Raw genomic sequence first — 10,318 nt, 5'->3', positions numbered from 1 at the left:
CAACCTCTGGTTCCTTGATTTAAGTTAATTTTGATTTTCCTATATTTTAAATTTCCTGTTAATCAACCTCTGGTTCCTTGATCTAAGTTGATTTTAATTTTCCTATATTTTAAATTTCCTGTTAATCAACCTCTGGTTCCTTGATCTAAGTTGATTTTAATTTTCCTGCATTTTAAATTTCCTGTTAATCAACCTCTGGTTCTTTGATCTAAGTTGATTAAATTTCCTATTAATCAACCTCTGGTTCCTTGATCTAAGTTGATTTTAATTTTCCTGCATTTAAATTTCTTGTTAATCAACCTCTGGTTCCTTGATCTAAGTTGATTTTAATTTTCCTACACTTAAATTTCCTCTTTATCAACCTCTGGTTCCTTGATCCAAGTTCATTTTAATTTTCTAGCATTTTAAATTCCTGTTACCAACCTCAGGGTCGCTGACCTAAGTAGGCTTTAGTTCCCTAACTTTAATTTCGAAGTTCAAATTTTAATCGCCCAAAATATGGATCTGAATCTTTACATAATCCCTACACGGGAAAATTTTTCCCTTCAGTAGGAATTATGTAAAGAGGGGCAACTGTCGACACCATATTTTGGCCGATCCCCGGAATCAATAAACTTTGAAACTGATCCCCAGCACCAAGTCTCTCTTTGCCAGTTAATCACGTTTCCGATCTCTCTTCAAAAGGAATCAAATCAGTACTAAGTCTCCATATCATTTAAATCCTATCCGATCTCTCAAATCAATTACCAAGTCTCTCTTGGCCAATTAATTACATTTCCGATCTCTCTTGTCAAACGAAATTGAACCAACATTAGGCCTTCATGCCACCAGTCTTATTGCCGATCTCCCTTTTAAAAGTTTGGGGATAATCGTCTAATAAAGTTAAGGTTCCAATCCGATTTAATGATGATTCCGATCTTAAGTGTTCAAATCAAGTTTCCAATTTTAATCAAGTCCCGTTTGGCGTTTGTTCTCAGCTGATCTCATGCTTACAATGTTTTTCGACCTCTTACACTTGGATTAATAATCACTTTTAGTTGTTGTAATATGTTCAGACAATCAAGTGCTTATGCAACTTAGATACTTTCCGATCCCATCCATTCATTGAACAAAAAAAGGGAATTTCATTTCATTTCAAATCGAAATATATACAAGTTATTCTGTTCTACATTTTGTTCACCCCCTCTATCACCCTCGGCCTCCTCCTCGCTATCCTCTTCGTCTTGGGGAGCCAGGTCCACCATCCAGGTGAAGTCCTCCTTGGGATAACGGTTCCTGAGCTCGGCCAAGAGATCCCTATGAGCGTTCACATAAGCGCCGGCCTCCCTTGTCACTGCCTCTTCTTCTTTTGCTTTGAGTTCCTCAGTGAGGCGAGCGACTTCAGCGGCTCGGAGCGCCCGAACCTCTTCAAGAACATGAGCTTGCTCGGCCAGCTTGTCCTCGTAGAATTTCATCCGCCCCTTAATTTCGGATATGTAGTTTTGGGCGGACGAAAGTTGAGATCGGAGGGAAGCAGCTTCCTGACCCACCTTCTCGACCTCCTGCCTCAAGCGGTGAGCCTTCTCTCGGATAATGTGTCGGTTCACCAAACTCTCTACGCTCAGGCTCATAGTTTGGGCCAGGATATCATCGAGATTGTTCGGGGTTAGCCTATCCCGATCCTCCCGAAGGCAGATGGAGGCCCCCAAAACCTTAGCCAAACCCGGATTCTCCCGAACAGTTCAGTTCTTCTCCAGGGAATGAATCAGTACTTGAGCGCCGCAGGAGAGGGTCCTCGAGGTAGGTTGGGAAGGACCCCCTTCCGCACTCGAAGCAACTGGAGGGGGTGGTGGCGGCTCTTCTTGACGAGGAGGAGACCGGACCACTTCTGTGTCGGGGGTCGGCTGTCCCGAGGGTTGAGACGAGCCTCCTTGCATCTCCCCGGGATCATGCCTGGGCGTCTGAAGCAGCTCGGAACGCTTCATCTCCCGCACTTTTTGGGAGACCTCTCTCTTTCGCTTCCGGCTCTCCTTAGAAGCCTCGCCGCTTGCCATACCTGCACAAAGAAAAGGTCAGTGAGATCGCTAAGGCCCAAAGATTAGAGATATAGAAAGTACCGAAGCCGAGGTCAGAGAGCTGAAGCCCGCGTTCTTGGCCGGTGACCAGCTGCATATTCCAATGATGCAGTTCGGCCGTCACTACATCTAAACAAGAGAATTTATGTCTGGCCGCCTGATCTTTCAGTTCCATCACCATTAGGCCCTCTTCCCTATTCAGGGTGATGTGCTTCAGAAGTAAGGGGCCCTGGTGCAGCCAGCTACGTGGGAAACCCTCAAAGCCGTTTGGAATTTTGCTCCTCAGAATAAAGAAGCAATTCTTCACCGTTGATCTTACTTGTAAGGACAAGTCCAGAGCCCTTGGATCAAAGAACAAGACGACAAGATCGGCGCTTTTTATTCCAAGCCTTCGGATCGCCCTTGACAAGAAAATTCTGAGCCGTCAGATTAGAAAGGAGAAAGGACAAATATGCAGAAAAGGATCTTAGTCGTTCATTTTGATTCTCTTTAATTTCCAACTATCAGATCGTGTCCTTTAAAATCCAAACCTTCCATTTCCCTCAAAGGAAATCCTGACCCTTCATTAGGAACATCCGTTCCCTATAAATACTTGCATGAAAACTGTTGAAGGAGAGGACGAAAAAGGGTGGTGATTATAGTGGAAAGGCTCTGAAAATTGATTCGGTTCTGCTACTCTGCTATTTTTAAGCTAGAAAGACTTTAGAAACCAGTTTTCTAAAGTATTTTCTTTGAAGAAGTGTTGGACACTGGAACTCTTGATTTTCAGTTTGTTCATCGCTCTGCGAACCCTTTCTTAAGTTTCAGTTCTGTTTTTATCACCTTTATATCCACTTTTATTTTCTGAGCTCAATCTCATTCATTGTCATTCCGGCTCGATTACATGCTAGCTAGGCGTTCGTCATTTCAAGGCAAGCATTAGTCCTCAGACCATTAACACGCAACTCTGCAACATTCGCGACTCCATAGTTATTTCAATAGGTTCAACTTCCTGTAGGTGAGTGTCTGAACCATTGCCCTATCCGGTGTTCGTCTTTACTTTCTTTTTACGCTCGTAATTTTCGTTAAAGTTTGTCTTACGTTGGAAGGTCCTGCGTGGGTGGTTATCCTCTTGAGTTTATTTTTGGTGTATCAGTTCATGTTATTTATTTGTTCTTAGTCTTTTATTATCTCCTAATGTAGGTGTTCTGGTTTCGGGTAACGTATAGGTAGTTTGATAAAGTGTTGGTAGCAGTATCTTAACATAAGAGTTTTTTTTTTTATATAAACGTTCGGATGATAAATCAGAAAGTTATGAAGTTGAACCACTAGACTAGCTCGAGAAGATGACTGGGTAAGGGGAGAGTCAGAGTAAAATTAGATTTCAGGCTAGCAAATGAAATAGAGCAAATGTTGCTTGTCGAAAGGTACTGGTGAGCCGATCACGAAAGAGATCGGTAAAATTTAGTCTGATGTTCCCTAATAGACACAAGGCACCAATGAGTTAAAAGAAGCTTAATCTGGGTTCCCAGTGTCTTCGGATGCCAAAACCCTTAGCCTAAGGTCCTCACACGATACGATTGTAACAAATATTTAAAAGAGATCGGAGGAGAGTTCTCATCCGATTCTCACTCAAAATTTTTAACAAATATTTAAAAGAGATCGGAGGAGAGTTCTTATCCGATTCTCACTCAAAAATTTTTAACAAATATTTAAAAGAGATCGGAGGAGAGTTCTTATCCGAATCTCAATCCAAATTTTAACAAATATTTAAAAGAGATCGGAGGAGAGTCCTTATCCGATTCTCAATCCAAATTTTAAATATTAAAAAGAGATCGGAGGAGAGTTCTTATCCGGTTCTCGAATCAAATTTTACTAAATATACAGAGATCAGAGGAGAGTTCTTATCCAATTCTCAAATCGAATTTTAACAAATATGCAAAATAATCCCATAAATGAAAAACCGCTACACGACATCAATTTACTAAAATTGTCTCATTTACTTATGTATCTGGGTAATCCGAATTAGTGAAAAATCAAATATTTCCTTTTATCAAAAGGATTAACATCTCCATTCGAATCCCCCCTAACTATCGATTTTAATTTATAAAGAGCGTAAGGTTAAATCTGCTCACCCTCATTGAGGGACGAGGCGGGGTGCCTAACACCTTCCCCGCCCGTATACGGACCCTGAACCTAGAATCTCTGTTTTCGAAGTGGTTTTATGTTAGTTTGTTTTCATAAATGGTTTCCTTTAATTCCCCTCAAAATTAAAGTGGCGACTCCTCACTCTTTCCCACTTCGGTGAGTGTCCGTCCAGGCGATCGCAAAACAACTTACGACAATAGGAAAAAGGTTGAGGACAGACAAAATGGATAACTAAGCATTACTAGTACTATACGATTAAAACTTGAGACAAAGGTTGAAGGGGAAGTATGATAGGTTGGAAAGATACGAACATTAGCAGAAACATGAAAGAGGGAGCATATAAGACCCAAGGGACAGGAGAAAGGCTCGAGCAGAGATGGTAACAAGGATAAGAAGTACTCGCACTTGTTCCAATCATATACTTTTTGAATGCCCTATTTGTATAAACATTCAAGGACAAATGTTTTTAAGGGAGGAAGATTGTAATGCCTTGAAAAAAAAATTCAAAATAAATAAATTATTTCCTTGATTATTTTAATATTATATTGTTACTTCTCTTATTAAAATCATAGTATAATTTTTTTTAAAGAGAATGAATGAAATTAAGTAATTATGTTTTTACTACAATTATTTTATTATTGTTAATTTTGTTTTTAAGATTTAATTTAGCTTATTATTAGTTTGATTGTGTTATTATTATTATTATTATTATTATTATTATTATTATTATTATTATTATTATTATTATTATTATTATAGTAATGCCTTGGTTAAATTAAATTTTATATTTATCATATTAAGATTACAATTTAAATTTATTTTCCTTAAATTTATTATTAGGAAAGAACTAAATTTTAAATATCTTTTATTATTATCTTTTTATGATTGAAATTTTAAGTTTCATCCTTAGTTAATATTATTATAATGTTATTATAAATGAAAGATAGGAAACAATAATGATACAAAGGAAAGCATTATGCCCATTAGATGAATCTGGATGCTGAAACTGACTAGCTAAAAGCTCCCATGTCCTTTTCTTCTATTTCTTTTTCCTTTCTTTTCTTTGATTTCTTCCTGCTACTAACTCCACAACCAACAATTAACGAGCCACACCAATAACCAGGCAATGCCAGTAAGGGTGGTATAAGGGAAGACCGACGGTGGCAGCGATGGAAATCGAAGAGAGAGAGAGAGAGAAAGAAAAGAAGGAGAACCAAAGCTTCTGGATGAAGTTTCCAGCAATCCGAATGATGGATGGCCAAGCTCAAATTATCATTGGACTCTACCTAACCCCAACCTCCTTTTCCAACCTCTCTCGTCGGATCTGGCAAGGGAGAAAAGAGAGAGAAATGGGTATGGCAATGGCTTTCTAGTAAATTTCTTGACGATTCGACCATCAAATCGATGATCTGAGACCACCAATGGACTCAGAGCAACGAAACCTTGGAGATGGAACCAACCCCGCTCTGATCAGACAGCGTTTGAAAATGGCGATCATCGAACAGTTCAGATCGCTTAGTGAGATTTTTGAGCTTTTTCGATGCACATAAATTAAACATAATTATATGATAATTATTAACAATTTATGGGCTTTGTTTAGATGCGATCAAATCGACAATAGCTCACCGACACTCGGGACTGAGTTTTTAGGCCGGGCTAAGCGTCAATGGGTTGTCTCGAAAGGTGATCATATTTACAGTTATTTTTAGCATTTTTAGACATTCTGAACACATTTTAGATAGCAAAATTTGCAAAAATAGTCTCTAACTCAAGTTTTGTAGCTTTTACCTTGATGAAGCGAGCTGGTTAAATCTGTAAAATATTTTTCATTGAATAAAATTAAGTAAAATGAATTTAGTTAACACAAAGATGAGGAAAGGACATCCAGGAATATTTTTATAATTTTTAAAGTACTATAAATAATTATTTAAACTATAAAGGAGTTAGGGACTCAAGCTGGAGATTAGATATTTGAATTTAGATTAGGTTCTTGCAGGTCCTGGATGGGCATGTAATATCGTTGTTGTGGGCCTGAGGCCCTGTGTATTACTTTTTGCTGAGTTTTTTTGTAGGGTTTAATTCAATTATAGGGGAGACTTTGCTGAAATTTTGGCATGACCTTAGGATTTATTCTTACTTCTATAAATTAAATTAATTAATTAATTCTGTCAATAAATTGATAGAGGTTAGTGTGTCTGTATAGGTGATTGGGTCAGTTGTCTTCTCTTTCTAGCTGAACCAGCTGCAACCGAGTTAACTATTTTGTGAGTTAGATATTGATTATTTTTATATTTTCAATATTAACTATATATCTAGCATGCTCATGCATTTATAAATATTTAATTATGTACATAAATAGTTAATATATTAAGAGTATTTTGGTTGCTGCATATTTAATTGTTATTATTGGTTTGTGATTGCTGCCCTAAGGATAATTTGGGGCTGGGTGTGTTATTTATATATGGTATATCTGGATATAGATTGGACGGGTAGTCTCAGCTTGAGCTAGTCTTACTGGAACCCAGTTCTTATATATATGAAAAGTGTAGTGAGGCACGGCTTTGAGTTGATCTCACTGGCCCCCGCACTTGGATTTAAGCGAAAGTCCGATTTGAGTTGAGCTCGTTGGAAGTAGGGCTGAGCATTCGGTTAATCGAACCGAACCAAATTTTCAACTAGCTAAATTATTAACCGATTCTAAAAATATTAACCAAACCGAAACGAAATTGAGAGAAAATCAAAATTAACCGAAACCGAAAATATTCGATCAGTTATCGGTTATAACAGAACTAACCGAAAAAAATAAAATATATACTTTATATTATTAATTATTTAATAAAATACTAATAAAAATATATTTATATTCTTTTTTATTTATAAAAGATAATAAATATAATTTAATATTAATAAGATAATAATTATAAGTTAAATATTATTATAAAATCATAAAAATCATAATTATAAATAATATAATATTAATCAAATTATAATTAATATATTAATTAATTAAAATTCAATTATTTCGGTTAGTTCAGTTACCAAATCAAAGGTAACCGAACCGATAATTGAAAATCGAAAATTTTTATTATTGCTAATCGAAAACCTAACTAAACCAAATTTACTTTTACCAAAATAACCAAATTTCATCAATTCGATTCGATTATTCGGTTATAACCGAATAATGCACACTTCTAGCTAGAAGGATTTGGATTGAGAGAGTTGTATAGTGAATTGACTCATATATTTATGTATTAATGTGATACACTATGTGTGTGAGTAGCTCCAAATTATTTTCTCATGCGACTATTGGATAAATTACCTATTATGTTTGATGGATGTGCATTTCATAATAGGATTGTATTAGTTTGAGATAGCTATAAAAATATATCTATAATCGGTATCTAAACTCTCTGAGTTGAATGCATATTCATATTCAAATATTTCGAGTCTAACCTGCATTTTTTTCACAGGTTGTGGTGCTTCTTAGTGAGTAGTTTTTAATGTTTTTATTTATTTATTTATTTATCTATTTATTTAATTAGTAGAACTCCGCTGTGAGACTGTATATATATATATATATTAAATGGTTTGTGTATGTTGGTTATCAGGGTTGAGCTGGACTTCCCTAATTATATATTTCTGATAGTTATTAGATTGAGTTGACTCAAAGTAATTTATAATATTTTGTTTTGTTTTGTTTTGCATGTTAGAGCTTGAATTTGGGTCCCGTCATGGATATGTGAGCAGTAAGGCCTGCTATGGGCTTCAAAGGCTTTATGCTAGCTTTGTCCTAGTGCCGGTCCAACTTATAGAATTGAGTCATCACAAAAATTATGGGTATATAGAATAAATATATAGTAATACATAATAATAATGATTTCTTATTATCGTATTAAAAGTGCAATAATTAAATATTTTGCAACTTATGTATACATAATTAGAGAATTAATAATTTAATCATAATTTAAAGAAATTGTATAATTAATTAATAAAAAATAGAGAAAATTTAGTGAAATTAATATATATATATATATATATATATATATATATATATATATATATTATTCAAAAAAAATTTTAAACAATAATAAAACAATATAACACGACTAACATTAACCAAAGTAATAATATTAATCACTGATTAATTGAACTATAAAAATATCAAAAAAATGAAAATTAAATATTAATATAAATTTCTAGTTTACCATGACTATATAAATAAAATTTTATTTCATTTTCTCATAACTTAATGAAATATTTAAAAATTTAAAATTATTAAATAAGAAATTTATAAAATTTTAACAATTACATAAATATTAATAAAATATATCTAATATTTTTAATAATTTGGTCATGATTATGGTAATAAAAGAAAAATAAAAAAATAATTAAATATTTAGTATAAAAGATAATAATTACTATAATTATAAAATATTATAATCTTTATATAGTAAGTGCCACGTAGCAAAATTAAGAGAAAATATATCATATGGCAAACTCTCTTCTTATAATGTTACATTAACGTCATAGAAATACATGCCTCATTTATATATATATATATATTCAAAAAAGAAAAATTAGGAAAATCAAACTGTTGTGCGTATCTCTTTTTATATATATATATATATATAAGTAAATCTTTTATTAAAAGAATTTCAGGAAAATTTTAATTTGAAGCACTAAAATTAAGTCCAATAATTTGATACACCCAACTTAAACACCACAAATTAAGTGAAAAAATCAAGAACAAAGTACAGAAGTAAAACCAAAAAGCAACAGCCATGATGCGTCTATGAGTTGGAAGCTTATCTGTTTGCTAGTATCCCTGTGAAGGGTTAAGTTTTGTGTGTATTTGTGATCTTAATTGTATTTCTGCTTTGGTATCATTTTGTTGTCTGTTTTTTCGGTTTTTGTACCTTGTTTATGTCATCTTAAATTGGATTTATAAGGAAGATATAATGATTCGGATTTAGTCGAATGATATACGCTTAAGTTTTTTATGGATTTATAAGATCAATAAAATTTTTATCTTTTTCCTTGACCCACGTTTAATGGAAATTGAATAAACTAAAAAATTACGTGATTAATTTTATAGATATTCTCTTAACATTTAGTTTCAAATACAATAAATATTAAAGAGTAATTGAGTATTCTTCTTCTTCTTATTCTTTATCAGAGCACACAATCAAACTAATATAATAAGAAATTTTCATGTTCCATCCGCTAGCTCCTAGCATGTGCTTTCCTTACAATTTGCAAGTTGACAAGCTGTTTTCTCTTTCCTTCTCTCTTGTGAAGCAAATTTGTCATCTTCAACTTCAAAGAGATTGTCACACTCTACGAATTCTAGTTCTACTGTACAGATATAATTAAAGGTTAACGAAATGCTTGTAGTGTATATTGTGTAAATAAATAAATAAATTGCAAAGAAAGGGAATTAATAGAAAGAAAACTTACAATAAGGGCCAAGAATCAAATAATCAAGAGATGGGAGGAGTAAAAGGGGTAGGAGTGTGTGGTTTCGGTTCTAGATTTGTCTAGGAATCGAAATCGAAATGAAATTTCAATATGATTACGGTTCAATTCTTAATTATTCAACTCGATTTGATATAATTCTAATTTGATTCTCAATTTTTGAAATAATTTTATGTAATTATTTTCAAATATTAACTTTTTATGAAATAATTAAATTTAGCAGCGAATTTGGGGTAATTTACATTGACATATACGTTTTCATTTGATTGTTTTGATTTTGATAGTCTAACCTTTATAGATTGTAAAAATTATCTTCAAATATTTAATTAAATAAAAAATGGTTAACTCCTTTTGGTAACTTATTGGGAAACTCTGCCTAGCTCCAATAGGCCAAGCCACTTAAAAGTCAAATAAACTGGGTTTACCCAAATGATGGTATCAATTAAATAGCATTGTGAAGTGAGCTATTTATGAAAATTAGGCAAAAGACTTGTGAAATATTTTGTGTACCGTAACACCATTGTGTGTATACATATATATAACATTTCAATATTGTAAATTTCTTTTAAATTATTTTCCTTTTACTGCAATAAAAATAAAACTAGAATCAAATAAGAAAATTAAAAAGAAATCAATCCAACATACAACAGTAAAAGTTTTTA

This window comes from Hevea brasiliensis, chromosome 17 (assembly GCF_030052815.1).
Source record: "Hevea brasiliensis isolate MT/VB/25A 57/8 chromosome 17, ASM3005281v1, whole genome shotgun sequence".
NCBI lineage: Eukaryota > Viridiplantae > Streptophyta > Magnoliopsida > Malpighiales > Euphorbiaceae > Hevea > Hevea brasiliensis.
The sequence above is the reverse complement of the archived record's forward strand: the minus strand, read 5'-3'. Positions refer to the sequence as shown.